This window comes from Azolla caroliniana, unplaced genomic scaffold (assembly GCF_043228905.1).
Source record: "Azolla caroliniana isolate FFs.n. ecotype wild unplaced genomic scaffold, voAzoCaro1.0.p SCAF_6, whole genome shotgun sequence".
Classification (NCBI taxonomy): Eukaryota; Viridiplantae; Streptophyta; class Polypodiopsida; order Salviniales; family Salviniaceae; genus Azolla; species Azolla caroliniana.
The window spans coordinates 18,069,578-18,076,668 of NW_028230441.1; the positions used below are offsets into that span (position 1 = coordinate 18,069,578).

The window sequence follows — 7,091 nt, forward strand, 5'->3', positions numbered from 1 at the left end:
CCACCTTTGGAACTAGTTTAATTAGACCAATCTTCCAAGCTTGAGGCATACAACCAGAATCCCAAGACTGTTGAAACATCAAAGTCAAGGGCCCCTTTAAAATGTTGGAATATCTCTTAAAAACTTCATTTGTCAAGCCATCCCAACCAGGGCTCTTACCACTAGGAAGATGCCTTAAAACTACATCCACCTCATCCTCAGTGAAATCCGCATCCAATTCATGACTAATGAAATCATGCACAATACATCAACCACATCATAAAACTCATGACGTGCTCTACTCACCTCATCTGTCATTAACAATTGAGGACCAATCAACTCCTTAAAGTAATGAAGACATATGTCAATTATTGTTGTAGGATCCACTATCAATTCATCCGCTTGCTTCACATGTACCACATTAGATTGAGCATAAGTAGGATGTAATGCTTGGAAAAACAAATGAGATTGACATTGATTATCAATGAGTCCTTCCCTGAGTTGTCGCATCTTAGCATAACGATAACTTTGGCATTGCAACTAAGAAATAATAACATGCAATTGACTCTGAATATCCAAAAGCTCCTCATCTAATGGTGTATGTATCAATAATGCTTTACACCTAGAGAGAACTTGTGAGAATTGTCGAATAAGACCTCTTCTTCGTTGAGCATTGGTTACTCCATACATACGATGAATGATGTTAATGTTTCGTAATGTGATATCCCATGCTTTAACTCTAAGATTCACTTGTTGAGAAAAATTTACCAAAATTTGCTCCATGAGAGAATCAAAGTGAGGTTGAAGCAAAAGAGAAGAGTTAAAGCGTAGTGGAGGCTTTCCAAGTAAAGATTTATACATGTCAATTGCATGATTACACACCTCCAAGAAAATAGGAAAGTGATTTGAAGTTCCAACATCTTGTAGAACGTTCATACGAAGTGATGTCGGTAAAACAGAATCATCATGCATCACATACATTCTATCCAACCGACTCCCTGTTTGTCTATGTTGAGCAGATTGGAAGGTAAAACCTGGATCATTCCCTTGCAACCATGTCCAAACATCCAACTTCAGAACCTCCATAGCCAATGAGTCCCAAGCAAGTTGCTCAGGATCATCCATGATTGAATGTTCAGACGTGGATTGAAATGCATCAACACACATGTTAAAATCGCCCATAAGTAATCCTGGACGTCCAATAGATAGGGTTTGAAGGAGTGATCCCCATAATGCAATACGTTGAGTGGCTTGGTTAGGGGCATAAATCCCAACCACCCACACAACCTCGCCAAAAAAAGTGATTTCTAGAACCAAAAACCGACCATAAGGATCATTATGCACCACTTGAGGATAATACTTATCCCTCATGATTAATACCACACCTGAATAATGATTATTAAGATGTCCTGCATAAAATGATGAATATCCACGCAAATGCACTGTGGATCCTGCTAACTCATGACACTTATGCTCAACTACACATACTACATCCCATTCTCTACATAACAAAGTTTCCCATAGTATATACTTCTTATCAGGAGAAAATGCCCCTCTCACATTCCATGTTACCACTTTCATTCAATCAACAATGTTATGGGAGCACTTGCTCCTTTAGAGCAACCGATGTCATGAAACGAGTCAAAGCATGCTCCAATGCTGCATATGGATTTTCATGCACCACATCCTTAGGGTTGTCTATCGAAATCTTTTTTTTAGGTCCTCCTGCTTGACGAAAACCTCGAGAATTCGATGAATTTACAACTCGCCCCAATGAATCAAATTGAAGGTGAAGAGGTAATCCCTTATCCCTAGGTTGTCGTTGCCAAGGAACTTTTCGAGGGCCCTCCCTAGTTCCTAAATTACCTTACCAAGTAGTCACACGAGTAGTGGGCAAGCTACTACGCTGCATATTCATTGATTTCCCTTTCGACTTGCCCTTAACCTCATGTCAATCTTTGTCAACAACATCACTACTAGCTCTATCCAACGGTTTTTTCCCCTTATCTTTAACCACTAAACTTTGTTTTTCCATATCCATAGATTCAATTCCCTTATTCTTAGGGCCCAAACCTTGAAATGAGACCTCTTTGTAACCTGCTCTAGGTGATGTTCCTTCATCCACAAAATCTGACACACCAACATCTCTCCCAACTTTTTCCTTATCGTTCCCTTCAATAGGAACCTCTGTAGTTGAAGGACAATGACCGTGGCATTCCACCATAAAGGGACCCCATTCACCACATCCAAAACAATGACCTGCAAATGTCTCCCACTTCAGTTTAAAACAAAGACTTCTCATACCAGGAACATTCATATGCACCCATCCTGGCCTCTTGTGACTTGTATCCCATAACACACAAAATCTACACTTATTTGTAGCATTTGCATGTGGAGATACCAACACTTTACCCATTTGACTCATCAACTCTGGTAAAAGTGGCCATAAAAAAGCATGCTTACAATCCACTGTAACCCAAACAAGACATTCTTGTTTTAACAAAGCATGATAGTCCACTACGGGGGACCATTGCATAACATGCACCGATCGTTTATCAAAAAACACAGGAACTTTACCCAACAATGCACTTCGATGCTCCAGTGAACAAAATACCTCATCATAAAACCCTCGTGGTTCTGCATATATATTTTCAACACAATTTGGTGACACGATTGTGTTCAACCATTGTTTAATCCAATTAACATATGGGAGTTTGTCGGTAAAAAATAATATAACAACACGATCATAGAATACATCAAATGATTGCAAAACTGCCTTAGCATCAACTTCCACATCATGCACATCCTCTTCAATGCATTCTTTCGCTACATTTTCATTTTCTTCCACAATATCCGACAATAAGGTATTGGCAATTCCCCATAAATTATCCCAATTATAGTGATCCTTGTCAACTTCATCTACATGTAATATTTCGGCATATGTTAATTTTTTCTCATTAATTTCTTCAATTCCCTTAAACCTCTTAGAGCTTTCACGATTACATTCAACCATCACATTACTCTTTTTTGGATCAATTGTTTCCATATCAATATCCCTCACAATTTGTGAGGAATTCATGTTTATGTCCATCATTATATCGATCCGGGATAAAAACAATTTTCCATGAACAAGAGTGAAAATCAGAACTCACCCGATTGAAGAGGTCGAAGATTTTGAAAGCAATCGAAGACCCACAATGAGTTTTGAGTATGTGGATGCCGACAACACAAGATTCCTTATTGCTATCGCTACTTCTCGTACAAACCGCTAAATTCAAATTGCTATATCTCGTTGTGAAGCTCTACTTGAGGGCTTTCCATTGCTTGTCTTTGTGCTCAATTCCGTTGTCCTAGAGTGAATCACACACTACGTGAAATATGTAAAATACTATATCCGATTTAAAGTACGTATAATAAATCAAATAAAATATTTAAAACCCCAACCTTACCATTGTACTAACTTATCCTAAGTGTTCTAAACATAGATTTAATACGTATAAGACCTTTATTTACCTACCTTTATTAAAAGGTAAGTCATGCACTTTTTAGAATGCGTGAATACTTTATTTATAAGAAAAATGTACACCAATAAAAAATGACTTGTGCACATCTAGCGAGCATGAGCACTATATTTAGGAAATAAAAGCATAGTGTAAAAAGGCAACTCATGCACATTTAGTGTGCATGAACACTTTAGAAAAAGCATGTAGCTATGCTTAGCCTCTTCTAACCTTTTATGAGGAGAGAAAGATGTAGGGGGGGTTGTTGATTATTTTTACAAGGATTGATTAATAGAAAATATTCGTGGGATTCACGATTTTGCCATCTATTTCTCTCTTACATTCTAAATATCAATTAGTACACTATACTCGTGGGATTCACGAGTTTTTCATATATTTATTTCTTACAATATATTTCATATTCTTAATTGCCTTAGAATTTTCTTCTCTCCTAGTCCAAAACCTAAGTGGTTCCCACCAGATTCACGCAACGATCCGGAGCCGAAAGGCACGACACAAGTGATGAACCCGACGTGAACACGGGTGGCAAGGAGATGGAAAATCAACCAAAGGCGTGAATTAGACTCTACGTATTCACTCTGCTTAACCCCCTTTTGTTGGATCCATTGGATGCGTCTGACAGAGTTCAGACAGGGGATTCGATCCTTGTGAATCTTTGGATGCATAGCTTTTTGAACAGGGCCGTAGGTAGTCTGAAGGAGATCAAACAGGGGAGGATAAGCAGGCTCGCCCCTTCCCTCGGTATCCCTCCCGCTCCCCCCGAATGAAAGGGGAGAGCCGAAGACCCTGCGGATGGGGGAGGAAAATAAGTCCTCGAGAATAAGGACCAATCTGCTGTTGAAGTGGGCATCATTGGCGGAGAAAGCGCTATAGCTTTCTTGCTCCGCTCCTTCGTTCGTAAAGCCAACGGCGGTTCATGCGTGCGGAGTTATCTGAACCTGAACGATTTAGAACTAACATCCGAAGCAAGTTGAGTGGGTGAGCCGTATGATGGGCGACTGTCTCCTGCGGTTCTAGGGGGACTAGGTACCCTAGGACACTGGGGGTCACTCCATTTTATTATATACGCCTGGTGAAAATAATGTATTTCGATACGCCTAAAAGATGGATTCTATATAAACCAATGGATCTTGAGAAATCGTTGCTACTAGCTATTAGTTTATCGTCGATTAGTTTCCTCTTCTTATACCTTTCTCTGCTTTTCCTAGTCACTCATGAAATGGCACGTTGTCTATGTATTCGAGTGGTCTCATTGAATCTCTTCACTTCGGGGTGGGGGTCCGCCCCCTTTTTTCCTGCCTGCTGCTTTTCGCTTTAGTTGCGGATGTATGTCGTGGACACACAGATAGATTCATTCCCTAATATCCCCGGCTCGGACGCCCGCCCTTTCTGGGTCCTCCTATCCCACGAATATGTTTGCAGGGTTAATCGGGTCGGACAGAGGGGTGTATTCACTATACTGAAAGACGACCAAAGTTGCTTGCCCAAAAGCAAGCAGCCCTCCGAACCAAAATGGCGCCCTCCTTAGGAAAATTGGTTTGAGGGAGAAAATGGTTGGTGGAAAGGTCAATTCGTTTCATTTCCATGGAAGAGGAGGGTACGAGCGGAGTTCTCTAGCCTAGGCAAAGCATCAGATATACATTTCGCTATCCATTAACAACAGTGAAAGCGTAAATCTTTTTCAGACCTAACCTATTGGGTGGGAGAGGCAGGATTTGAACCTGCGTAGAAAACCTTCAACAGATTTACAGTCTGTCGCTTTTAACCACTCGGCCACTCTCCCCGTTCAAAGTAAGCTTTGACTAACTTTCTGAGCGATTGGGAAGAGAGAAATCGATTAATCTACACGTCCTAACCCCTTCCAATACTAGCAGTCAGACTAACCAGTCGAAGATGGCCCTAGCCTTGCCTCGGTCATGCTTTACTAGGCTTATACACATTTGCTTACGCTGTCCCCTCTTCAGCTCACCCCAGCCCCCATCTTGAGGGACGTTGCCCTCAAGACTTCACACCAAGTCTTTATAGTCAAAGCGTGCTTGAGCAAGGTCAGGCAGAACCGTTGCCCGATGGGAACCTCCCCCATATTGCTATCGATGTCTTCATGTCGCATATCGACGAGACAAAGCGAAGGCCTTCATTGCATTGCATTGCATTGCTGCGACTTGTTGAAGAACCAACCTTTAACTCCCATGCATATGGAGGAGAGAGAAAAAGGGCAAAAACCGAACAGACTTAGTGTCACGGATCATAAACTCAAGAGACAACCAAGAAGATAACCAAATGGACAAGAAAGAAGATAGTACTAAAGGAAAGACTCCATAACTGGTGTTGTTCACCTTGAATTCCTTCAAGGTGAACTCCTCTATTTATACTACATGGCATGCACACTTGTTGCACGCATGTGAATCTACAATAGAGCATGTAGGTATGCATGCATGTGCCAAGTGTAAATACTACAAGGGAGCAACTATGCACATGATGCTAGCAAAATAATAAGGACCAATTACATACATAACTAGTACTAGATATCTTGGTTAACTCATAATAGTAGATTATAACATGGTCGTGTCAAGAGTTCGAATCTTGACATTATCCCCCCTCTTACGCCGCCTTCCCAAATCGGCCGCTGGTTTGTGGGGATATCGGTGATGAAAATCTTGGACGACCTCTAGGGCATTTTGTAAATTTGCCGATGGTTCCCATGTGGCCTCAGACATGGGGTAACCCCTCCATAGGACGAGGTATTGCAAGTGTCGACGGTGCCAACGCGAGTCAAGGATTTGGTCGACCTCGTATTCCTCCCCTGTCGTCAACTGCACAGGTGGTGGTGGTGGGGCTTGACGTCCTGGGAGTTGTGAAGCATAATGGGGTTCGAGGAGGGAGACATGAAAAACATCGTGAATCCGGAAGTGGGATGGAAGGGCGAGCCGGAAGGCGACGGGATTGATGCACTCGATGATACGGAATGGTCCCAACTTCTTGTAATCAAGTTTCGCACATGGACGAGTAGTAGAGATGTGTCGACGTAACAACCAGACCATGTCTCCAACGACAAAGTGTGGAGTGGAAGATCGATGGCGATCAGCCTGCTTCTTGTATCGTTCATTAGCAAGACTAAGCTCCAAGGATAAATCATGATGTACTTCTTCCAAAATGCGGGCACGATCCTCCGCCGAAGGGTTCACGGAAGTGGTAGGAAGGGAAATGTTGAAGCGAGGATGTAAACCATAGTTGGCAAAGAAGGGAGTGACGCCAGTCGATGCATGGAGAGAATTATTGTAGGCGAATTCCGCGAGCGAAAGTAAGTTGACCCAATCATCTTGTTGGTAACTAACCGAGCACCGAAGATACTGCTCAAGGATTTGGTTGACACGCTCCGTTTGCCCGTCAGTTTGGGGGTGATAAGCGGAGGACAACTTGACAGAGATGCCTAAAGTTTGTAGCAAGCGCTGCCAGAAGTGAGAGACAAACTGGGGTCCGCGATCCGAGATGACATCATCGGGGAGTCCATGCAAGCGTACTACATTGTTGAGTAGGAGATGCACCATTCCTTCTCCGGAAATGGTTTTGGAGCATGGAGTGAAGTGAGCC

General features: G+C 42.2%; 1 non-coding gene across 1 annotated transcript; it reads right to left on the bottom strand.

Annotated features, from left to right (window-relative positions):
* Positions 1–5,200: 5,200 nt before the first annotated feature.
* Positions 5,201–5,283, bottom strand: TRNAY-GUA (transfer RNA tyrosine (anticodon GUA)). Its single transcript has one exon. It is a non-coding gene; the product is annotated as a tRNA-Tyr (tRNA).
* Between the last annotated feature and the right edge of the window lie 1,808 nt (positions 5,284–7,091).